Here is a 26,628-nt window from a genome sequence, read left to right as displayed (position 1 = left end):
TGGTCAAGTGTTAGAAATTATTTTATAATTTCCAACCGAAAAACAGAGTTTGGAAGAATCTGAAAGGAATGCTCACTGGAGGATGAGAACATAATGGTGCGTGGGTAGAGTGTGAGGCACTAGAAAGGTCGTTTGAGAGCATGGGCTCTAGCCTTAGTGACCCATGTACTAGTAAGCTGGGGCTGCCATCGCGCACACCACAGACTGGGCTGCTTAAACAACAGAAATGTACTTTCTCGTAGCTCTGGAGGCTGGAAGCCCAGGGTCAGGGTGTGGATAGGGTTGAGTTTTTCCGAGGTGTGTCCTTGCTTGCAGACGACTGTCTTCTCTCTGTATCTTCACGTGGTCTTTCCGCTGTGGGTGTCTGTGTCCTAATCTCCGCTTCTTGTAAGGACACCAGTCCTGTTGGATAAGGCACCATCTCTGTGAGCACATTTTAACTTAGTTACGTCTTTGAGGCCTTATCTCCAAATGCGGTCTCACTCCGGGGTGCCGGGCGCTGAGGCTTTTGGAGGCCACGCGCCAGCCTGTAACAACACAGGTGCCACCTTCACCCGCCACGGGGCGCTTGGACTTGGCCTCTTCTTTTGTAAAACGGTTCTTTTCATCATTTCTAAAATCTGTCTCAACTAAACATTTTTAATTTCTTCATGGATTATTGCATAAGAGTAGCCATCATTTATGCACCTTATGAGATGGGGAGCTTTGCCACCATCTCCCCCAGAGCCAGCCAAGCACTTCTGTCACTAATGGCTCTGCTGACGGCCTTCTTCCTCCCTCACCTGAGCCCAGGGGCATTGCCCTGCCAGTTTCTCTGCTTTCCGTCCCAGCTCTCACAAGGCTGTCCCTCACGTTTCCATGTAGTGATCACTGGAATTTCCCCCATGGTCTGGAGACTAACTTAAATATCTAAATTAATTTATACGACCGGTAAGGTCCTGATTTTCTCTGCTGCCCGCTTGCAGCCTTAGCTGCCACCAGCACCCCACTGTGCCTTACCCTCCACTGCAGCTTGCGTCACGGAAATGCTCACCTGCTCTCCGGAAATGCTCACCTGCTCTCCGGAAATGCTCACCTGCTCTCCGGCCGGCCCGTGGTTTGGCCCAAACTCGTTTGCATTTGTCTGAAGTGCCTTTTCCCTGCTTGTTCTCCTGAAAGGCTTAGTCTTAGTTCCACTTTCGGCTCAAATGCTTTGTCCCCTGTGAGCCCCCCGTGCCCCGAGGCAGCACTCGGAGTGGCCAGCCTTCTGTCCCTCCCAGGCATCCGTAGACCCTCATTATCCAGCCGGCTTACAGCTGTGCTTTACTGGTCTGTCTCCTACCGGATTTCAGCTCCTTGAGACCCTGCAGTGTTTGCTTTATCTATGAAACTTAATGAATGCTGGTTAAAAGAATGCTGTTTGTGCTAACCTGGGTACAAAAAATAAACGAATTCGTATTTGTGCTCACTGAGAAGATTTTTCCAAAGATGTCATTTTATTCATTTGATTTTTAATTTACTTTATAAATTCACTGTTTCAGATATTAGATCCATATTCAATATTTTGCCACACACAGGCAGCTGTTTCTTAGCTTAGACGCTGGACGAGTCAGGTTCATGACGTCTGGGGTAAAAACGCAGAGACATTGTGATGGCTTTGAAGTGTCTCTTGCCTTCTGGGTGTGTGCCTACGAAACAGCATTTCACCAGACCGTGTTGTTTATCGGCTCTGTTGCCGCTGTTTCAATTTCCGTTTTCCTTTCCTTCTCCTCTTTGGATAAACAAGCTCGAGGCATGACGTGGGCGGCAGGATGTGCAGGTGATGGGGGATTCAGAGGGAGCAAGGAGACTGCGCTTCCTGGGTGTGCAAGGGGTGTGGCAGCGCCAGTGGAGAAACACCCGAAAAACTCAAAAAGAGAAGAGGAGAGAAAAGAAGGTCGGGGTAGTGGTGTGAGACTTTGAGGTTTGGGATTTTCCATATAAATATGGCTACTCTCTCTGCGTACTTGACCGATGCTACATGCTTTGCACATTCTCACCAACGAATGAGAGGTCTCTGTCTGGGAAGCTTACGGAACGTAGTCCAAGGTCACACACGTAAACTGAGGCAGGGCTGGGGCTGGAACTCATCTCCTGGTTCTCTGGGCAGGCTCACTGCACACGCTGCCTGAAAGCCCTGGGTAGACAACCCAATCCTACGTGAATACAGAAGGTGTTGTCAGGGTATCGTCCACCCGATGATGTCTTTTGTATAAAGACAAAAGCTCTGTGTTAATTTAGTGGCTTTTTACATCTACCCCTGCCCGTGGATCCCACACCCCACGCCATGCGGTTTGGGAGGTGACAGGTTATAGGCCAGCGCTTCTAGCCACGGTCTTCACGCTGCAAATGTGTAGAGATGAAGAATTCACAGGAACTGATGTAAGAACGAGCTCATCCCATGGGTAACTTTCATTGGATTGAAACAGTCAGCCTATCAGATTATGTATTATAAACAACTTTTTAAAAGTAATTTCACTGGAATTTGCCCCATGGGGGTAATTTTTGGATGTTGCCTTTCAGAGTGGCCAGGTCACCTGTGGGGGCGGATTTGTCCCCCGGCTCCATGTCTCAGCCCTGAATTGGTGAAGGGAACCCGCTGTCTGGTTTGCAGAGACCCTGGGATGGCTGCTGATTTCCCAGAGGAACGCTGACAGTGTCACCCGCCCGGGAACCCTGGGCGGGGATTTCTCAGGAAAACGTAGCCAGACACTCATTGCTTCTCACTTTAACCTGTAGTCACACATTTGACATGGAAACCGCTGATTTAAGAGAAAGTAGTTCATTTCAGCCTTCAACACACTGAAGATCTTTTCTCTTTTCCTTTTCTAACACTCCTTGAAATAATGCACAATTAAAGGCTCTAACGTGCATAGGGACTTCTCTAGCTTAAGAAAGATTTCTTGTTGTAACCTACCAGCTTCCTATACCATATGTGCAAATAAAAAGAATACCATGTCATATTTTTTAGAACTCTGAGTGTTACAAAAAACCTCTCATTGCAAAATCCAGAGAGATTTTATCATTTCCAGTACGTGACACGGTTCTGATCACAGTAAATCTGGGGCCCCCTCTCTGACGGGGCGGTGCACACCAAGAAGACGAAAGCACTCTGAGGCTCAGTCTTCCCCTGATTTCCTTTGATCAAGAAAAGCCAATTTTTAACTGGGAGGTATGATGGTGGGAAAAGGGAGAGAAGAGCTCCTTTCCTTTCCTGCAGGGGTGCTGTCATCTCTGTCCTGGTCCCCTGCGCACAAATGGTCTCGGATACGAGGAACCACACTCCTGCAGCTGGAGGGTGTAGACACTGTGGTTTGGGACTGAAAACAGCATGTATCCGACAGTCAGTCGAACACGCATGTCAGGCAAGGAACAGTGTCTGAGATGTGTCTCAATGAGACTTGCTTATCTCCTAGACTGAACATTACAGGGCAGAGGGAGGGCCGACTGTTTGGTGCTGTGGTAAGATCTTTTGTTTTTAGTCTGTGAGACGATGTTAACACAGACTTACTGGACGGTCATTTCTGCAAATGCCCCTTGACCAACGTCAGGTGTAATCCATTTTTATTTTCAAATGAAGTATAATCCATCAGTAAGTTACGTTTGTGAATAGCTCACCCAGAAATCCCGCCTTCCACTTCGGGAGGGACGCGCACCAGCGCAGCCATGTCTAGCTGACTGTCCTCAACACGGATTGGCTTGACGGAGTTTGTGAAAAACAATGTAAAACCTACTTGTTCCTCATGAATATACCAAATGAGTGATGATGTACTATGTATAAATAGTGCTAAAATCTGTAGTTTAAATATAACTCCATAGGCTGTATTTTTATCTCTTGTGTCAGATAATTTGCTGACTTTTGTTTGAAGCATCAGAAATGAACTGATGCTTGAATCTGCATTTCAAACATAAACTAAGAGAGAGAAAATGTATAATTTCTCCCAAATTTATGAAGCTCATTTTCTGTCCTATTAATATACTGTGTAAAACAAATGAAGAGAATTTCTTTAAACTAATTATTAGTGAAAATGGTTCAACTCTAAGACTCAGCACATGTATATAAAACAATGCATATATAAATACATATATATTATCTAAATAACAAATACTGTATACATTTATGTATAATATGTATAATATATGTAAACAAAAGTTAAAATGTCTTCCCTTATACCTTGTACCTAAATATTGTTGTACATTTAGAATTTGTACATGTGAGAAAGATCCAATGAAAACACTTTTAAATTGTATTTTTATCTTTGGAAGGGAAATATACTATCTAATTATTTAGTCTTCATTTATCGAGCCATCCATCATTCATATTTTTGTCAACGAAGTCTTGAGACTACTCTTAATTCCATGTACATGAACATATCCTAAACTATGAGGAATAAATGCAGATGAGTTAAGGAAGGAGCTCTGATTCAACACTTAAATTGCCTTGTGTATTTCCATCTCTATAGATCACATTATTTAATGCAAAGCAATTGTTGACTAAAAGTACATACACGGCATGCGCAGGCTGAGAGGGCCTAGAATGAGGATGTTTGCTCTTCGACTTACTGAGAATTACTAGTGAATTTTGAATGGGTGCTGAGAGGACCTAGAATGAGGATGTTTGCTCTTCGACTTACTGAGAATTACTAGTGAATTTTGAATGGGTGCTGAAAGGGCCTAGAATGGAGATGTTTGCTCTTCGACTTACTGAGAATTACTAGTGAATTTTGAATGGGTGGAGATTCCAACTGTTCAGATTTTAAAGGAAAATATACCGTGTCAGACACACAGCTGAGTAAAGGCTCCGTAAGCCGATCTAAGTTTCCCACATGAAGTAGTTACACTACTCTGGGGGCACAGGAACTAAGTTTAGTTAGAAGAAAACTTGGATTTTTGGAGACTTAGAAGCCTCTAAAAAGTAGAAAGAATCAAGCAATCTGTTTAGGGAGAAGCATGCAAAGCACACAAGATAATTTCATGGCAGGACGAGGCAGGCCGTACTTGAGATGGGAAACAAATGCATAGATGCTGTTTGCTCCCCGCCCGGCCACCAAAAAAAAAAGGAAGGAAGAAAGGAAAACAACTGATAAGGGCAAAACACCTAAACTAGGTGTATGAGTAACCATGACAGCAACAGTTCGGAAACAGGCGGGACCCACACAGAATGTTGGGTCTGGAGAACGTTCCCGTTGGGTTGAAGACCCTATGAAGAAGTGGAATCCAGTTCCCACGGCCGTTGGGCTGTAGACACCCCAGGCCAAGACGTCAATGAAAACCTTTGGCCTTGCCAACAAAGATATCACAAACCATGCGACGAAAGAGCTCATCACAGGACAGGGTCACCGCAAACTCTAGGATGTGAGCTGATAGAAACTTCTGAAGGAGAATGAATGACTCCAACTTTAGAGGTTTAAAGAAACAAGAGAAGAAATAGAGCTGTAGTAAAGTAGGATCCAGCAAATTTAAGAGTCAGGTTTGGAAAGAAACAAATATGTCTAAAAATGAAAGTACAACAATCAAAATAAATACAGTTAGCTTAACCAGAAGATTTAGACAATGTTTAAGAGAATTTGTAACTGTAATATAGATGTAAGGGAATTGTGCAGAATGCGGCGTAGTATGACAGAGTTAGAAAATGTTAAACAGGTTTTACAAGATAACAATAATAACTAATTTTGGACTACTCTTAAATGGGATAAAACTAAAGAATTAAAGAATATGACATAACAATGTGCGAGGCATTGAGAGCTGAAGAATTCTAAAGTTCTTATATTTTCTGTAAAGTGTATAATGGTATTGATTAACAATATATTCTAAATTAAGCATGCATTCAGAAATTTAAGTGTAATGACTGGAATAATAGAAATGTATGATTTTCATTCAGAAAAGCATGATCAATTCCAAAGAAGGCAGGAAAGGAGAAATAAAGAACTCTATGACAACTGCCCTTGAAAAATAATACAAGGCGAATATGGTCATTTAGTAGTGAAGAAAAAACAATTCATCAGGAATATACAGCAATCCTGCACCTGTATACACATAAAACATCCTAATGTTCACATTAAAAGCCGCCAGCTTCACAGGGTGCAGTTTACAAATCTATAATTCTTCCTTCTTCAGATTTGCATTCACTTCTCTCAGAAACTGGCATATATCAAGCAGACAGAAGTTAGTCAAGACTTGAGTAATCCTGGTGGGGAGAGGGCTATGCTTAAGTACAGTTTTCTAGTTGCTAACTGTCTCGGAATCACCTGTTTGTGGAGGTATTACTGCTATTGTGAATGAACAAGGAACTTGAAATGGTATCTTTAAAAATCAGAGGAGAGAATGATGGCCAAGCTGTGAGTGCCTGTTTCATACCTTGTATATATAGCCATGGCCTAATGTCGTGGAACCAGTAGGTTAAAAGTCTTAGAAAAATAGCCAATGCTGCTTCTTAGGGTCTCCCAGCCTCAAGTTGTCTCAAATGTTAAACAACACCGAAAGCAGCACTTTCAGGTGTCTCTACTGGTCTTACGGGTATAGATGCAAAAATCCTCAAGCAGATTCTAGCAAATAGAATCCAGTAACATATATAAAACATCATATATCACAGCCAAGTGGGATTTATCCCAAGAATGCATGTTTGGTCTAACATCTGAATATCACTTAATGTAATACACTATATAAATAGGATAAAAGACCAAAAAATACAATTACCTCAACATATGCAGAAATAGCATTTGGCAAAATCCAACACCATTTCAGGATAAAAAACCTTCAACAGATGAGGGCTAGAAGAAAACTTTCTCAGCTGATAAAGGGCATCTGTGAAAAGCCCAGAACTAACATCATACGTAATGGGGAAAGACTGAATGCTTTCCCCTGAAGATTGGGAAAGGCTGTCCACTCATCATTTCTATTCATTTATGTTCTGGGATTTCTAGCCAGAGCCATAAGTCAAGAAAATAAATACATAAAAGGCATTAGCTTGGAAAGGAAGTCAAACTGTCGCTATTTGAAGAAGATGTGGTCTTGTATGTAGAAAATCTTAAGGAATCCACTAACAACTACTAGAAATAATAAAGAAATTCATCAAGGTTGCAGGAATACTAGATCACTATGTAAAAATCAGTAGTATTTCTATAGTCTAGCAAGAAGCACAGTGAAAACGAACTAAGGAAACGATTCTATTGTTTAGCATCAAAAAAGAATAAAATACTGAGGAATGCATTTAAACAAAGGAACTTAAGTTTTTTTTTTTTTTTTAAGTTCTGGAAACAACGGTATGTTGTTTAAAAAAATTAAAGAAGACCAAAATAAATGGAAAGACATGCCATATTTATGAGGTGAAGAATGAATATTATTAAGATGGCCATACTTGCCAATTTGATCTCCAGATGTATGGAGGCCATCTCAGGTGAGAAAACCACAGTGAGCAGAGAAGAGCATCACGAATGTGTTCCAAGCACAGTGAACAGACCACTTTGGTAAGAATAATCACACGGCTAGAGGAACCTCGGGAGACCAAGAAGGTCTAAGTTTTGAGGGACCTTGAATGCCAGTCTTAGAAGCTGGAATTCAGTTCTGTAGGGCATGAGAGTCCTACATAGACTTTTGAGAAAGTAGGTGAAATCATCCAGGGCTTAAGGAATGTAAGTCTGGAGAGCACATGCATGTTGGATTAGAGAATGAAGGATTGGAGGCAATTAAGTATAAAGTTTAGTTTGAAAGCCACAGTACCAGTGAATTTAGTTGTTCTAGGCTCTGCTGTCCAATATGGTAGCCCCTAGCCACATACGGATATATACATTTTAATTAGTTAAATGATGCTAAAGTTTCCCTTCCTCAGTTGCATTAGTCACATTTCCAGTGCTTGCCAGCCAACTGTGGCAAGTGGCGCTTCCATCATACAGCCCAGATAAAGGACAGTCTGTCACAAGAGAGTTCTATCAAACAGAACTACTAAGACACTTGCCCTTTGATCCTGTGGACCCAAGTTTTACACTTGGGGTGTATTACATAAAGACAGGATGGGTGAGACCCAGCAAACAGAGGGCCATGGGTCCACAGTCAGCCCAATGCACTCTTTTGCAAGTGGTCCAATGACAAACAAACGGTGAGAACTGGATTTCTGGCATGAGATGGTAACTTAAACTAGAGCCATAAAGAAGAAATGAAAAATCATATGTAATCGCAAGAGATACGTGAAAAGAAAACAATAGAAACTAGTCCTTTATAAATCAGATCGATGGCAGAATTATTTGCTCTTTAATTATTATTTGCTCTCAGTACTTGTGCCATGCAGGCTCAGTAGCTGTGGCTCATGGGCTCTAGGTGCTCAGGCTCGGAAATATCTTGGTTTGTGGGCAGCATTTAGCCTTGGTTATAAAGCCTTAAAAATAAGGACTGTGGCTGTGGTGGCTGATGGCACTGGTGTAAGGACAGGGCCACCCTCTCTGGCCCCCTCACGTCTGCGGCCTCTGGGTCTTAGTAAGACGGTGCTGATACCAGGAGATAGCTATGCTCAAAGCTTTCTGCCCCTTTTAATGGAGAATCAGGACCCAGATAGAATCCCCTGCTCCCAGCAGATTTCTGACTACCTTGGCTGGCATCGTGTCACCTGACCACCCACCTGCAAAGGAGCCTTGGGACATGCTGGTCAGCCTTCTTGGTTTCTGTGGTGGGAGGGTGCCCAGGAGAAAGAAGCTGGGGGTGAGAGCCGGTCAGAGGACCTTCAGTGTCTGTCATGGCCACATCAGTTTCTTCCATGGATCAGAATTATTATAAAATCGGTGAAGAAATCATTCAAGAGATTGGGTTCTTACCATATGACCCAGCAATCGCACTGCTGGACATATACCCCGAGAAAACCGTAATTCAAAAAGAGTCATGTACCACAATGTTCATTGCACCTCTGTTTACAATAGCCAGGACATGGAAGCAACCTAAGTGTCCATCGACAGATGAATGGATAAAGAAGATGTGGCACATATATACAATGGAATATTACTCAGCCATAAGAAGAAACGAAATTGAGTTATTTGTAGTGAGATGGATGGACCTAGAGTCTGTCATACAGAGTGAAGTAAGTCAGAAAGAGAAAAACAAATACCGTATGCTAACACATATATATGGAATCTAAAAAAAAAAATGGTTCTGAAGAACCTAGGGGCAAGACGGGAATAAAGACGCAGACGTAGAGAATGGACCTGAGGACATGGTGGGGGGAAGGGTAAGCTGGGATGAAGTGAGAGAGTGGCATGGACACGTGTACACCACCAAATGTGAAACAGATAGCTAGTGGGAAGCAGCCGCATAGCACAGGGAGATCAGCTCGGTGCTTTGTGACCACCTAGAGGGGTGGGTTAGTGAGGGTAGGAGGGAGACGCAAGAGGTAAGAGATATGGTGATATATGTATACGTATAACTGATTCATTTTGTTATACAGCAGAAACTAACACAACAATGTAAAGCAACTCTACTCCAATAAAGATGTTAAAACAAAAAAAAGAGATTGGGTTCTACTGTATATTTCCAGCCAAGAATCGATAAGGTGTACAAGTTAGACCAATTATTCTGGCTTTTGAGTGTCCATTATATTGAGAAGATGTTTTCTGACAGATCTATGTGTATTTCATCTCTTTATTATAGACATAACGGTACATTTCAGCTGCCTTGGTTGGTTTTTTTTTCCTCAAGAATGTCAAATGAGAAGATATTGATAGGCAGTAGCTGGAATTGAATGCCAGAAAAGGAGCAATTGAGTTTTATATAAAAGTAGATTAGTGCTATTGAGCTGGACTTTGTTTGATGCATTATTCACGTCTGGACGTTATTTATGCTCCTGTATCCTGCAAAAGTGAGTGGGAAAACCACTGAAAATAATTACTTGGTACAAACACATAATGTATGGTAGGCTTGAATCTGCTCTGATAATACATCACAACACTTAGTGGTTGAGCAGGCCAAAGGAAATGCAAAAGGAGAGTTAGAAAAAGTTAGAAAACTAAATATAATCTCTTTTTTTTCCATAAATTTATTTATTTATTTTGGGCTGCATTGGGTCTTCCTTCTACTCACAGGCTACTCTTCATTGCGGTGTGCAGGCTTCTCATTGCGGTGGCTTCTCTTGCTGTGGAGCACAGGCTCTAGGTGCGCAGGCTCAGTAGTTGTGCCATGCAGGCTCAGTAGCTGTGGCTCATGGGCTCTAGGTGCTCAGGCTCAGTAGTTGTGGCATGCAGGCTCAGTAGTTGTGGCTCATGGGCTCTAGGCGCGCGGGCTTCAGTAGTTGTGGCGCACAGGCTTAGTTGCTCCGCAGCATGTGAGATCTTCCCGGACCAGGGCTCTAACCCGTGTCCCCTGCATTGGCAGGAGGATTCTCAACCACTGCATCACCAGGGAAGCTCTGTTTTTTTTTTTAATCTTATTGTTTTATATGTGTGTGTGTGTGTGTGTGTGTGTGTGTGTGTGTGTGTGTGTGTATTTTGTACTTGTTAATCACTTGCTCCCAATTCACTTTGGAAATATGTAACTCTCTTTTTTATTGAAAGTATCCAGACTCTCTGAAGGACAGTAATAAAAACATCTCTCAATGAGAGTAATGCTGCAGCCTTTAGTCTTTGCAAGCTCTGTAAACCTCACTGAAAGCACAGAAGCCATATGTGTGCTTCTTCTTAATCACTTGGCTCATCGCTTTAACCTTTACTGCACAGTCTCATCAAATAGGAACTTCAGTATCTGGCCTCTGCAGCACGTGTACCATTAAGATTTTGAACAGCACTTTCAATTTTGCTTCTTATGCGTATTATTTGAGAGGTCAGATGTTATTTTTCATTTCCTAAAACATACAAGAAATACCTACTGTTTGTGCCTTGAGCCAACAAGTAATTTTTAGCATTTCTGAAATCCAATATACTCCAGCACATCCTTAGAAATTTGCAATTAAATGGAATTGAATTTGGTATATGTTTTTCTTGGGCACTATAGAAACCATAACTCACCAAGATGGTGTTTGCGGAACCAAAATTATTGGTATCTGTGCTCATCACACTATGCACGTCTGCGTGAAAAATACTTTTTAAAATAATGCCTTACTTGTTTGAATGATAATTGATTGAATGACTCATCATATTAAAAAATTAATACAGAAATGATTAAACATACTTACTAATTAATTGTGATTTATCGCACATGACTTACATTGAATCATTTACTGTAAAAAGAAACTTCAAATGGTAAGAGGTAAGGGAAGCCATCTTACTTTCATAAGGTGCTTCTTTTAAAGTATATTTTGATGAAAAGTCTTTTACTTTTAAATTACATTTAGTTTTATATAGTTGAGGGAATACCATTGCTTTTTGTTTCTGTTTCATGAGACACTAAAAATAAGTTATCAGAGTACAGAGTGTATTCTTCATGGAATTTAGAAGCTGATTAGTCAAGAAGCAAGAGGTAGTATCTACTTAAATAAGTGAATAAATCTGCACAAATATTTAAAAAACACTTTTTTTGGAGTGTAGTTGCTTTACAGTGTTGTGTTAGTTTCTACTTACAGCAAAGTGAATCAGCTATGCGTATATTGCGTTGGCCAAAAAGTTTGTTCGGGTTTTTCCATAACAACTTACAGAAAAACCCGAACGAACTTTTTGGCCAACCCAGTACATATATCCCCTCTCTTACGGATTTCCTTCCCATTTAGGTCACCAGAGAGCATTGAGTAGGGTTCCCTGTGCTCTACAGTAGGTGCACAGATATTGTATCTTAAAATATGTATGATCAAGGAAGAACAAGTTTCTATCTATGAGTTCCAAAGTCAGTGTTTCTAGGACCATTTGGAGCAAAGGTCTGTAAACTGTTTCTATAATAAGCCAGGTAGTTAATAGTTCAGGCTTTGTAGATCATGTGGTCTTTGTCACAACTTCTCAGCTGTGTCCCCATGAGACAGTCAAGAAGACCCCCACACTGTGTAAACACCTGGGCGTGGTGTGTTTCCTTAAAACTTTATTCACAAAAAAGCTGTTCTCTGAATCTCCCAGCACTGATCTATCTTCGTCTTTTCTTTTACCATAAAACATCTCAAGAGTTATTATTTTTACTGCCACTATTTTAGTTTTAGTTTTTTAGCTCATTATCATCTGGGTTTGACCGTCACTACTTGGAGAATAGATAATTTTTCAGCCCGTTCCACACTCTTCCAGTGTTCCAGTTATTGGAACTTTCTTCAGAGTCTCGCAAGGGTCACAATTCTTTCCTCTTGGACTTACCCCATCTTGTTCTCAGAGTTTTCTGATGCTGGGTCCTCTTCCTCCACTTTCCTCTCAAATGTGGGAGTTGTCCTAGGTTCAGCCTCACATCCTTCTCCCCTTACTCGTCACTTTCTCCTTGGGTAACTTTATTCAGTGTTACATCCTTACCGACAGCCACACTGGTCTCTCCTCAATGTTCATCTGGACTTAGAAGTATTAAATGAACAAATCCACTACTTCTCCTGTTGTTATGGCTACAGCTGCCATTTCCACCAGGCTTTGCCTATCCTGCTGTGACAGTGTCTGACTGTCTTTAACATTCACCTCCCAGGGAGGTGAGAACCAATCGTGCACCTGGTTTACAAAAGGGGTCTTTTACTTAAGAGAGCTTACTTTTACTTAAGAGACTTAGACAAGTGTATAGCTAAAACGTGGTACAGCCAGTGCTTCAAGTCAGCTAATTCTAGGGATCATGCTTATAGATTATTGATAAGTGGTTCAAATATCTCATTTAATATTCATCTCCATTTGTAAAAACTTTCTAAGAAGAAATCCCATCTCAGTTGGTGTAATTCATAACTGAGAAGGGAATAATTTAATGTTTTAAATTTAGTTCTCAGTAATATGTGAATTACCACAATCTCTGGGAAGATGACAAATTATCCTAGATTATGAATTAGCCTAAAATGTGTGTATGCGTATGTATGAAAGGAGAGCCAGAAATCCTGATTATGCTAGAATATTTAATGAAGAATTCTGGGTTATTTGGAAGAAAAGGACAAAAACTCTTTGGGCCAGTAGACAAAAGAGAAAAATGCCATATATACATGTTGGAAAACTGTTATAAAATTGGATGAAATAAACTTTCAAATAAACTTCAGTCACCCAGAGGGATATGAGGAAAGAGATGATGAAGCTACTGAAATAATGATTCTACCAAAATAATGAATCCAGTACATTTACTAAAAAGAAGTTTGTTTTTGTTTGTATAATGGCAGTGGAGATATGTTTTCACCGATTCCTTCTCAATCCCATATTTGTCTCTGCTTAGTTCAAACAGGACAGTTTTTGAGGGAGTGGGGGTCAAACCAACATACGCACTCATTTTCTAGTGGAATCCCCCAAACAATCTTGGTGTCATTTAGCAACGTCATCTCACATCCTGGGTAACAGGGTCACGGATGTGGAATCAGCAAGGCCGTTAATGAAATCCACTCGTTGTTGGAATAGATATTAAGAGACAGAGGTAATGACAAATTGTGCAGCTCCATTGACACACACATTTACTGAATATCCTTTTCAAAATAAAGAGCAGAAAACTAACAGACTTGCAAGTTCGAGAGCACAAGACGTGAAAAATCACAGACAGTTTCAGTAGTGGCTCCGAGTTTCACAGGCAGCACAAGTTAGACGGTGTTTCAGATTCTGGCCTTGCTTCCTCCACCCAGATGGGCTGCGGGACCACCCCAGGCTGCCCGGAGGCCCAGCCCCACGCCGTCCACATCTGCGGACCCGAGTCACCTCCACGTCCAGGTTCAGGTGCAAGGGTCCGCGGTGGGCGTGAGTGCTGCACAGCACTGCGGGGCTGGGGACACAACCTGAATTCACCCCAACAAGGAAGACGTGACTGACGGGGCATGGGGTGCAGGGGGCCAGGCAGATGCATCGCCCTCCTTCGTGGGCTGCCCTGTGGTCCGGCTGCAGCCTCTCCTGAGAAACACGCTGCATCCCTCGGTGCGCATCCTGAGCGCCAGCCAGCCTGCATCTCTGTCTCACCTCCCGTCTTTATCCCCGTCACAATCGTGAGCTTACACCTTCCACATAAACTGTCCTCAGGCTCTAGGTCCTTGAGGACCTGACCCCGGGGGATGGGTAGGCTTTGAATCTGTGGCCCCCAATTGATTCCATAAGCCAGTAGCCCAAGGCAAAGTTCTCTTGTGGAATTAGTTCTTACGTCTGGTTAAGCATTTCTGTCCATTTAAGGATGGGGAGCTTGTGGTTCTCTGCATATATTTGGTTTAGGGGAGGAGGTAAGGGCTGCATCCCCTGCGGTTTACCTTCAAAAGCATGTACCTTTTCCAACCATTGCAAATACCCAATCTCTGATCTTGTTTTCCTTCCATTTCTGCTTGTAATTTGGCTAATTCTTATCTGGAATCATCTCAGGTTCCTCTAATTATTTCCCCTCACGGACATAATCTGTTGCCTTTGGAGCATTTTATTCCTTATGGAGATTAAATAGACTATAAAAAACAGCATATACTTGGTAGACAGATCTGAATTTTAATTCTAACTTCTTCTCTTGTCAAAGCCTCATTTTTATTTTTAAATGTCGGTTGTGCATTATACATCTTACGTGATGAAGTTGAGTTAATAATGCCTGTCGTGAGTATCCAGTAAGTGAGAGGCATTTAGCAAACATAACAGTGATCATTGCTGTGAGGTCTCAAACCATATAACAGGTCATATGGTTTTCAGTAAATAAGTACCTTGAAGAAGTATGGTAAGAAAGACTTGATATGTGTAATCAATACATTTAATTACCAATATATATTTTAAGTCTCTATCACTTATTCAATCTCTATCCAAATAGTCATTTTCTCCAATGGATATGAAATGCTTGTATGAAGTAAAAACAAGGTGTGCATTAAAGGAAGAAGATCAAAGGTCAGTGATAAAAAGGCTAAAAGTTGTAAAGTAAGGGGTCTCAGAAGGGAGAACCATGTTGATTAGGAGGTGATAGACAAGATGCAGAGGAATAAGGAGAATATTATTTATAATTCAGTGAAAGAGAGGCGCCGTGAAAACAGAAAAAAATAACCAATTCTTGCAACAGACTTTGCGTTAAAAATGTTTATATTTTTCACTCAAAGACTTCTAAGTAGTTAAATTGGGCAGAACTTAATTCTGAAGCCCCCTATTAGTCCTTATTCTAGGAGACCTTTGGTTTATGGCTTCTATGGGCTGTTGAAAGTTTTTCTAATGTCACTGCTGCCCTGGCAGGGCTGACGTTTCCTCTGCTCCTGGTAGAGATGTTCTTTGCCTTTCCTTCAGTTTCATTACAGAGCTTTCACTCTGGCGTGCTTTGTGCTTATTTGACAGCAAAGATAAAATGTGTCCTATGAATGCCAGAAGTGAACAATTTTCCGCAAGTTACCATAAAGGCTCATCGATGGCCATTATAATGGCTTTAATACAAAGTAGAAAGAAAAGGAAGAGCGATTTTAAACACATATCAGATGAAATTCCTCCGGTTCTACCTCTTAAGGTAAAAGTTGAATAAACATTAATTAGATACTATACTTTCAAAAGACCAATTAAAATCCACCTGGACAGCTATGTTTTTCTCACCTTGACTGCGTTCACATACTCAGGTGAGATGCACAGGTGGGTCTTAATATGGACATCACTGCTCCTAATATGGACATCAGTTCTAACAAGTCTATTACCTTGTAATCATTTCTCCACACCTGTCACCTGCAAGAGACTATCTTCTTTGTGTTAATAAACAATCCCTTTTATCTTTATCTACCTTCAGTCTAACCTACTACCCATTTCCTTAGTAGGCATCTCGCAACTATTGATACTTGCTGACTGAGTTATAAACTGACTTAATTAAAAAGTATATAGCATTGTAGCTTTAAAGTATAAAACACATTCATCTGCAGTTTACGAAATAAGGCCATCGAAGGTGGGTTTTCTTCTGTAAGAGGAAGCCAAGTTGCCTGGAATTTGTATATCCTGTAAGAACAAGGAAAACATATAAAATGCCTTTTTTCCTGAAATTTTGAAGTGTTTTTTAAATGCATAAAGTTTTTTTAATTAAAAATCTTACAATAGAGTTTTTAGACTTTTAATAATGTAGTGGTTCCTAGATGAGCACGTAATCTATATTGTAGCTGCTGTGCTTATTTGTATCTAAATAGATGCTCATACCTTAGAACTGGATTATTTATTTTCAAATAAACACACCAAAAATGTTTGGTGTGTTCATTTACTTGTATTCCTCCTTCTCATCGGTATGGGTTTCTACCAGAGTCTCGTTACATTTACTTGGGCTGGGCGAAATGGCTGCACCAGCTGACTTCCCGCACCTGTGGGTTTTGAATGCTTCTTTGCTGCCCGCTCTGTACTCACCTGGCAGAAAAAGACAGTCCACAGAGAGTAGGCCATTGCTTTATTCATGAGGAAGAGCAGATCCATTATGTGTGGCTGACTGGAATTCTATAGAAAAATGCCCTGCACATCTATGAATATTAACATTACTAATATCTGGGATATTTTCTAAACTTTAAATGGAATATTTCAAACCAGCAGCAGTTTAGTATCAGATTTAGGTGTTCAGTAGTGAGTTCCATGAGTGACAAATTAGTTGCTGAAAAAATAAATCACTGAATTTTAGGGATGGTGAATATCTACTTTGTAAACTGCAGAGAAGAGGTCAGGTCTGTATGGAAGTGACATGCAGTATAGTCCCTTCACTGAGCCAAAACCCACACTGAAATCAGTCCTAACCTAACCTAACCTAACCTAACCTGACCTAACCTAACCAATCCTAACCTGACCTAACCTAACCAATCCTAACCTAACCTAACCTAACCTGACCTAACCTAACCAATCCTAACCTAAACTAACCTAACCTGACCTAACCTCACCAATCCTAACCTGACCTAACCTAACCTGACCTAACATAACCAATCCTAACCTAACCTAACCTGACCTGACCTAACCAATCCTAACCTAACCTGACCTAACCTAACCAATCCTAACCTGACCTAACCTAACCAATCCTAACCAAAGTGACAACCACAAGCAGAATGACTGAGGTTGCCAAGGTGAGGCAGCAGCGCAAACTGCAGGCAACAAACTGAGAGCATCAGGAATTTCAAGTGCCGCCTAGAAAAATACTGAGGACCCAAAGGCTGTTTACGGATTTGACTTCAACAAATAGAAATTCTCAGTAGACACTGAGAGAGGACACAGAGAAAATGTGTTTCTTCAGAAAGTACAAGCGAGTGTTTAGTTTTGTATTCTCGCTATTAATTATTCTATGTATAGAGTAATGTCAGAACTTATTCCCAACCTTGTGTGTTTCATGTTGTGAATATGCTAACATATCCCTCGACACAATGAAGTGAATTGTTTGGATACGCTGGTTGGTTGCACAATGCAAGTGGAGATTATTCTTTTGAAAAAGAGAATTTTGGCTGCTTTAAATTCTAGATTGTCATCAGGCCAAGGATGTAAAGGACTCTGTCAAAATAACAGCTCTCACCTAAAGCAAAAATTCCAAAAAATGCTATAAAAAAACCACAGATGAGCTTGGCATCTTCAAAAACACTGACATATAAAAAAAGGCAGAGACCAAGAAAGCAGGTGATTGGTGTGTGGAAGCCCATGTTTAAAGCACTTCCGGACAACAAAACTTAGATTTGCCACCTTGAGGAATATATGCTGCATTTACTAATTCATCACATAACTCTTTTATTGGAAATGGTTTTCAAAATAACAGATTCATGTGAATAAAGGATATATACATATATGAATCGGTAAGTGGATGGAGATGGACAGCTAGAAGAGGGATTTGAGTAGTCTCAGTTTGAAACAGGTAGCATATATCCCATAACATTAAAAACATTAAAATGTGAGGAGAAAGTGGATTTTCTTTAAGTTTTAAGACAAAAGAACAGAGTCTAGGATGACGATGGGGTGGGGTGTGTATGCCTGGATTTGCCCTGAGTATCTTTGAGAACCAACATCGCTGTGTACCTCATTTCTGAGGGTCCTAAGCCCACCATGTAACTATGAAAAGCCAATTTGAGATCATCAAGGAATAGTAATTTGCTTGTTTAATTAAACATCTATTTAATTTCTTTACACATGTACACACCTAAACAGACTTTTACGTTAATCACACATATGAGAATCTGAATTCTTTTTAGTGTATTTAAATATTTTTTTCTGTTGCTGCCTGGATCTTTTATCCCCTCCCCTTCCCTATACCATCTGTTTTCTGCCTTTTGGTGATCTATACAACCTTGTGCGTGTCCTCCAACATTTTGTTGTAAGCATATACATATTTATAAACGGTGATTTTTTTTTTCAGCGTTAACTTTTTAAAAATAGCATCACAGGAAGCATCCTTTTCCACATTCTGTTTTTCTTCTTCATCCTTCTGGTGAGAAACTTTGTGGAAATCATTCCGACTCATTGCTTCTAACTCATCCTTGTGAATGGTGCTTGATTTATCTTGAGGTGGGTGTATCCGTACATCCTGATCAAATTTCCAGTTTATGAAAATTCACTCTCAAGTCTGCTGTCGTAAACATGATTTTCTGTATGTTCATTGTCTTGCCTACAAGGTTTAATCTAGGAGTCAACTGCAGGATTTATTTTTTTATTTTTTATTTTATAAATTTGTTATTTTATTTATTTATTTTTGGCTGCATTGGGTCTTCGTTGCTGCACGCGGGCTTCCATTGCGCTGGCTTCTCTTGTTGCAGAGCATGGGCTCTAGGCACGTGGGCTTCAGTAGTTGTGGCATGTGGGCTCAGTAGTTGTGGCTCCTGGGCTCTAGAGCGCAGGCTCAGTAGTTGTGGCTCATGGGCTTAGTTGCTCTGCGGCATGGGGAATCTTCCCAGACCAGGGCTCGAACCCATGTCCCCTGCATTGGCAGGCAGATTCTTAACCACTGCGCCACCAGGGAAGCCCAGGATTTATTTTTATATTTTGTGGGTGTGAAGTTTATTTGCAGCAAGGCTTTACCTTTTGGGCAGCTGGACCAGGTCTGGAGTAGCCAGCATGGGACACTTAACCAGGAGCCGTAGCTGCTGGATGTGCAGTTCAGAGAAGAAACACTTTGTGGCTCCGACATCCTCCCTTTGCCCCCTCCCTGTCTCCGTGGTGGCGATCAAAGCGGGCAGATCCTGAAACGGGTGAGGTTTTACAAAATGAGTGTGCTGTTTATCCTCTCTCTATATTTTATAGGCAATCTCAATGATCAGAGACAAGGGAATTTAAGAAGTGTGTAGAGATCTGGGTGAGCTTCCCAGAATTTATAGAATTTAAGCTGAATTTTAGCAGAAAGCAGGACTAGGGAGACACCTATTGGAAGACATTCCAGTGGAGACTCACAGGAGCTCAGGGCAAACAGGTACGTGTGGACAGGTGAAAGCGGGCAGAACCTGGGGTCACTGGGGAAATGATCTGGAGGACAGAATTGGTCTGGAACAATGGAGAGGAGGCTTTAGTATCCAGTTTTGTAATTGGGACTTTCCTTCCATGTGTGTGTGGACTTGGTGAGTTTCCTCATTTGTGAGATGGAAGAACTGCGGTGAAGAAAAATGAAGGCTCTTACAGCAGGAGGCCGGGAGAAGGCAGGATGGGGGGAGGTCTTATCCTAAACAATTTGAATAATCTCAGGAAGGGTGATTAAAAAAATTGTTTTAGGCAGAATGTTTTAAAAGTCATTATTAGTATATCTCTTAAATGTGGATCATTTGAAACTTCTTTAACATTTGTTATTTGAAAACAATATTTCTTCATCTCTAATTTTCACCTTTCTATCGTAATATATATACTGGCTTCTGCATTTTACTCTCTTGCAGTGGCTTTGCTGGTGTATCATATTCCGTATCTTGTTCTTTCCTGGTGGCTTGGCTGGTATATCAAATTTAAGGACCAGCTACACTTTGGGAAACCAGCTGTCAGTTCTGGGGAGAAAATAGCTACTTTCACAGTATGAAAACTTGTTAAAACATAAGTCGACACAGACAGCTTTTAGTCAGAATTCTAAATGACATGGAATGACGTCTGTTTGATGCTCGATAATAAAATACTAACTGCTTTATGGTTATTGGGTAAGTAGTTGTTAGATGAAACAAATGCATTCCAGATTTTCTTTGCTGCTTTTGATAATCAGTTTACTTTTTCTACTATTGCTTATAATTATTTAGAAGTGATATTCATCATATTAGTGAACTATCTCAAATATTGGTAGACATGCTTTTATGAATTGACAGCACCTAGAGTTATGATCAAGCTATTGGCATTGAAAAATAACATAGTATGTATTCATGAGTATTAAATTAATAGTCATGAATATTAAATAAAGAATGAATGTAAAAAAATAGTATTCAGAAAGAGAAAGAGGAAAACAAATATCGTATATTAATGCATATATGTGGAACCTAGAAAAATGGTACATATGAACCGGTTTGCGGGGCAGAAATAGAGACACAGATGTAGAGAACAAACGTATGGACACCAAGGGGGGAAAGTGGCGGGGGGGTGGTGGTGTGATGAATTGGGAGATTGGGATTGACATATATACGCTAATAGGTATAAAATGGATAACTAATAAGAACCTGCTGTAAAAAAAAATAAATAAAATTCTAAAATTAAAAAAATAATATTCTAGGGGCTTCCCTGGTGGCGCAGTGGTTGAGAGTCCTGCCTGCTGATGCAGGGGACACAGGTTCGTGCCCCGGTCCGGGAAGATCCCACATGCCACGGAGCGGCTGGGCCCGTGAGCCATGGCCGCTGAGCCTGCGCGTCCGGAGCCTGTGCTCCACAACAGGAGAGGCCACAACAGTGAGAGGCCCACACACCGCAAAAAAAAAAAAAAAAAATTCTATGATTAATTATTTAATCAATTATTATATAATTGATTTGTCTAATAATAAATATTTATCAATTTTTTTGCTTAATTTATTATTAAGTACCCTAGTACTATTTTTATGTAACCTTGAATAGACAAACCAGTGTGTCGTTTTATGAAAAATACAATGTTTTATTATATTGTATTTGATGCATGTGAATCAAATACACGTCTGGGCCACCTTCTTAGCAAGGCCTGATGTGTACTCAGAGATTCAGGATTCCACAGGTGGTGGATGAATGAAGGATAGAAATGACCCACCTGTGGACTCAGAAATTAGGAGCTTCTTTTTCTAGAGCTCTGTGTTTTGGAAGTCTGATGGATACATCGGTTGTTTCCCCAAAACGCTTCTGTCTGCCCTCCTCCTGCAGCCTGTGTTTTGTGGGGAGATTGATCCTTTTTCCTGCCGCAGGACGGGCTTTCTCCCTGCAGACAGTGGTTTTCTCCGGTGATGTAAATCATTCCCATTTTCTTAGCCAAGTGGATTAGTTCAGGAATGAACACTTGGCCAGAAGCCAGGAGGACCCGGCGGCGGTCGTGAGGGTTTTGGGGGCATCAAGCCACTGACTCTCCAGAAACAGCTGCAGAAGGTGGATTCTCTCTTCCTCTGAGCCCGACCTGGTGCAAAACCTGAAAGATAAAAGCCACACATAGGTGGGAAGGGGACAGAACTGTGGACGCTGAGCTGGAGTCCGTTCGAAGGACATCTGACCAACGCCTGCTACTTTATATCTTAACATATTTGGAATTGGATTCTTTTACTTGTAGCTTAAAGGATTTTAAATGATTCAGAAATCTCTCTCTCTCATTTTTCTCTCTGTCATCTGCTATCTTGCCACCAAGCTTAGAGTCTTTTATTTTTCTTGTTCCTTCTTTTCCATCCCGGGTGAGAGAATTCTGCAACATAGATGTCTATTATATAGCCCCAAATACCAAGCTCATCATTTTCAGTCGTGTACTTCATATATCTTGGTGGAATCATAATTCTAGGAAATAAGGCAGTTTATTATAATTTTTATGCAAAAGGGGCATAAGATTAAATTTTTAAAAATGTATCATACCAAATTTAAGTTATAAAAATTTTAGGTGAATTTTATATAGTATTTTTAATTTCTGTGAATTTCTTAGTGGGTATTTATCAATCAGAAATAGAAACATAGGTGACCTTACCAAGTTCCTGAAAACCTAGTCTAGATAATGGCCTTTGGTATTCTATAAAGTTGGTAACTCATTTTGCCTTCCTGGTTTAAGGAGAAAGGCAAGGTGAACCATGGATGGGAACTGCCATATAGTGGGCATGGTCTCTTAATTTTTGCATCTACTGCTTCGTTCAAGTGTCTCAGTTAACTACCAAAGTTTGCCAATATGTGCTCTACCTGGATTAATCTCCATTTCTTAGATGTCTGTTTCCTATTCCACTTCCTGTAATTAGACTAGGGAGATGACTCTATTACTGCAATAGCTACCTACAAATTAACCAGCAAAAATAAGAAAGGTCCCTAGTTTTATTCCTGAAACTTATTCCTTAGTTTTTTTTCCCTGAAAAATTTGATTATACTACTCATTCTTTGTTTTGATGTTTAAACCAAATGTATTTTTTAAGAGAAAATATTCTTATTCTTTATACGTAACTTAGTAGCTTATACCCTTGGTTTTACTCTTTCCAGTTGTTTTGCGTTGGCATCGTACTCTTTCTCCCTGATCTGCTCACTGCTGGGGTTGCTCTGAAGTACACATTTCCCATCTGTTTATTTGGGTGGAATCTTAGAGTCCCTCTTGAACCTATGAGTGATCTCCTAGACAAACACCAGTGGAACCGCTCTCTCCCCCGCCCTGGGCTTTGGTGGGAGTTGACCTTCCTCCCCTCCACCCCTGCGGCCCTGAAGAAAGCAGGGCCCCATTGATGGGTAGAATGTACCTCCCACTGACTGGGGTCAGTAGTAGAGTGGACATGACAGAGAGTAGATCTGCAACATGAAGGGCAGATTGATAGAATTTACCTAATCTGAACAACATAAAGAAAATAGAATGAAAAAAAAATGAGCAGTCTCAGGGATCTGTGAGTCAGTAACAAAATAGCTAATGTTCACAGGATTGAAGTCCAAGAAGGAGAGATAGTAGAACTCAAAAAGCATTCAAAGAAAAATTGGCTGAAAACTTCTCCAATAGGGTAAAAGACAAATATACAAAGCTGTAGGGGTGGGAAAATTTTTTCCTCGATGATCCTCTTATGTTCTTTGACGGAGCCCTGCAAATTAGACTGACAAAAGACAGATTCACAGGCAGAAAAGGAGTACGAATTTTACTTGATGTTAATTTTTACATGACACAGGCACCTCCCTAGAAAAGGCCTGAGAGCTTAGATTCCATTTTTAACATAGGGTGATAAACTGCAAAGATGTGACTTCGCAAACAAAAAGGATTTTTAGGCTTCTAAGGGCTGCGAACTGTGGGTAGGTAGATGTGTTAGACTAATGCAAGGTAAGGGCTATCTTAGCAAAAAGGCTTCTTTGTGAAGGTTCATTCTGGTGCCAACTTTCTGTCTTCTTCGTTATCGTAAAACTTCCCTGAGGGGGGCATTTATGGCGGTCCTCCTTTACCAGAAGTTTCTGCTTTCAGTCAGATAAAGGAAACTCTGGGAAGGCTTCTTTCTACATTCAGCATTGAATCTCAGAAATATTCAGGTCAAAATAATCCTTATCCCAAAGTGGCATATTTTGGGGTGGCATATTCTGATCCTTTTCACGGTTAAGTAGCTGAGTAAACCCCAAAAAGCATGAACACGAAGACTTCTGTGCTGATAGATCATAACTAAAACTTCTGAAAAATAAAGACAAAACAAACAAACAAACAAAAAACCTTGGGTGCATCTTAGGAGAAATGACACTTTACCTGCAGGGAAACAGCAATTTGAAGGTTAACAGATGATTCATCTGAACCATGAAGGCCACAAAAGTAGCAGCTCACGTGTTAAATCCTGAAAGAGAGGAACTGCCAGCCATGATTTCTAACCAGTAAAAATATCTCTAAGTATAAAGGGAAATCAGGACATTCTCAGTAGAAACAAAACTCAGAGAATTTGTTACTAACAAACCTACCCTTAAAGAATGGCTAAAGAAGGTCTATAAAGTGAAAGGAAATGATGACAGAGGAAAGGTTAAAACTTCAGAAATGGAAGAAAACATGGGAATGAGTAAAAATAAGAATAACTATGATAGACTGCTCTTTGTCTTAGAAGTTCTTAAATGGTATTTTATAGCTGAAGCAAAAAATGATAACCACCAAGTGATAGGATGTTACCTGGATGCAAAAGAGATACTTAAGAAAAGTATATTTAAGGAGTGGGGAGTATGCAGAGACCTAAGTGAAAGTAGGATTTCCTTCTGAAATGATAAAACATTGATAGCAGTAGGCAGTGATTACGTACTGTCTGTTCTAATACCCAGAGTGACAACTAAAAGGATTATATAAAGCAAAACATTAAAAAGGCAACATAAATAAATCAAGATGCAACCCTAAGTCATATTCAAGTAACCGGAAAAAAGGTAAAAAAAGAGAAACAGAAAGTCAAGAAATGGAGGGATACAAGCAAAAAGCATATATTAATACGGCAGATTAGAGCTCTTACACATCAGGTACCATTAATGTAAATGGTCTAAATACACCAATTATAAGGTAGAGATTGGCAGAGTGGATCAAACAAAACAAAACACCATCATTTATATGCGCTATACAAGAACATTACTTAAAAGACAGTTAGGTTGAAAGTACATGAATAGAAAATACACCATGAAAACACTAATTTAAAAAGGCATAAATGGCTATATTAAAATCAGGTAAAGTAGACTTCAGGTCAAAGAAAATTACTAGAGACAAAGAGGACAATTAAATAATGATTAAAGGGTCAATTAACAAAGAAGACATAGTAATCCTAAATGTGCATGTGTTGAGCAAAAAAGCTATAAAATTTGTGAAGCAAAAATAGTGACATGGGCTTCCCTGGTGGCGCAGTGGTTGAGAGTCCGCCTGCCGATGCAGGGGACATGGGTTCGTGCCCCGGTCAGGGAAGATCCCACATGCCGCGGAGCGGGATCGCTGAGCCTATGCTCTGCAATGGAAGAGGCCACAACAGTGAGAGGCCCACGTACTGAAAAAAAAAAAAAAAAAAAAAAATAGTGATAAAAATGTCACCAGTATCAAGAATGAAACCAGAATACCTCTACAGGTTCTGTAGCCATTACAAAGATAATAAAGAAATACCACAGACAACCTTGCTTTCATAAATTTACTACCTTAGCTGAAACGGACCGATTCCTCAAAAACCATAAACGAACAGAACTCAACCAAGGTAAAATAGAAAAGCTGAATCTTGCTGTAACTATAAACGAAATTGAACCTGTAATTTAAAAGCTCCTGAAAAAGAAGTCTTCAGGCCCAGATGGTTTTACTGAAGAATTCTACCAAAATTTTAAAGAATTAAGACCAATTTTACAAACACAAAATAGAAGAAAAAGAAAGATTTACCAACTCATTTTATGAGGCTAATATTACCCTGATATGCAAACTAGACAGCGTCTCCCAAAACTACACATCAGCATCTATAATGAAGTAAGATACAAAAATCCTCAACAAAGTATTAGCAAATCAAATCTAGCAGTTCATTAGTATGTTATCTTGTTTTGTCCTTGAAATAATCATGTGGGAGGTACGATCATTATTTCCATTTCACAGTTGGAAAGGGGGCCTGGGAGCTGACATAACTAGCCCTGATCTGTAACCTTGGAATTCACATAACCTGGATTTCAGTCTAGGATGTCCAACTCCAAACAAAATCGGTCTTCTTAACAATTACAATAATAACATACATTTTTCATTTTCCTTTTTCTGGCTGAAACTGCCAATTGCCAAAAAATTATCTATTTTTCCTCCTCCTTCTTTAGTTGAAAAACCCTAATGTTAACATTTTGCTATTTTATTAAAAGATTGCATCCTTGCCCCTAGGTGTGGCCTTGTTGCTAAGTGACGATATTGAAGCGACATTATTCCATGAGATTTCAGTCTAGTTTCCTGAGGTCGTTTGGACTGAGCTTCATCTTCTCTCCTCCTTTTTACGGCCCGTTGGGCTGACAGGATGACGGAGTCCCCCAGGGACCCCTGTTGGAACATGAGGTAAGTTGAGGATGGTGTTTGTGCTGAGGTTGGTAGAACAGAGGTTTGGAGACTGCTTCTCAGATGATAGTCACGAGTTGCCATAGATATTATTGGATGTCCTGCTTTCACATTCTTTTACGAGAGAAAAAAATCACTATCTTGTTTAAATCATGGTTATTTTGGTTCCCAGATATGTGGAATCTAACTCGATCTCACTGATGCTTCTTCCATAGTCTTCTAATTAATCCTAATACAGATCATAAAAAGCCATACTAATCTTATTTCTATTCAGTTCTGCTGATGTTAGAAATTTAGACACATCCTTGTGCAATTTATTTATATCCAAGTGGGCATTTTTATTTGCTCTGGAAAGAGTGATGTATTTTTGAGATTATTTCACAAATCTATCATCGTTTTCCTATAATTTTAAAAAATTGACATGCATAGATGTTTTTAATTAAATTCTGGGGAATTCGTACTTGTTGGGCTTTAGACAGAAATAGTTCCTTCAGGCTTCTCACAATATATCGGCATTGCCAAGGAAGTTGCTTTGCCCGCAGCCTGCCTCTGCAGACT

The 26,628-nt window shown here is 40.3% G+C and overlaps 1 long non-coding RNA gene across 1 annotated transcript in view; it reads left to right on the top strand.

Annotated features, from left to right (window-relative positions):
- The window catches only part of LOC132508224 (uncharacterized), a 208,536-nt gene extending 182,407 nt beyond the window's left edge, over positions 1-26,129 (top strand). The window contains exon 5 of the long non-coding RNA XR_009536474.1: positions 25,903-26,129. This is a non-coding gene — a long non-coding RNA (uncharacterized LOC132508224). The remainder of the gene's footprint in view (positions 1-25,902) is intronic.
- Positions 26,130-26,628: the final 499 nt, after the last annotated feature.

The sequence above is a fragment of the Lagenorhynchus albirostris genome, chromosome 17 (assembly GCF_949774975.1).
Source record: "Lagenorhynchus albirostris chromosome 17, mLagAlb1.1, whole genome shotgun sequence".
Taxonomy (NCBI): domain Eukaryota; kingdom Metazoa; phylum Chordata; class Mammalia; order Artiodactyla; family Delphinidae; genus Lagenorhynchus; species Lagenorhynchus albirostris.
Note: the sequence above shows the minus strand (reverse complement) of the source record. Positions and strands in the feature narration are given on the sequence as shown.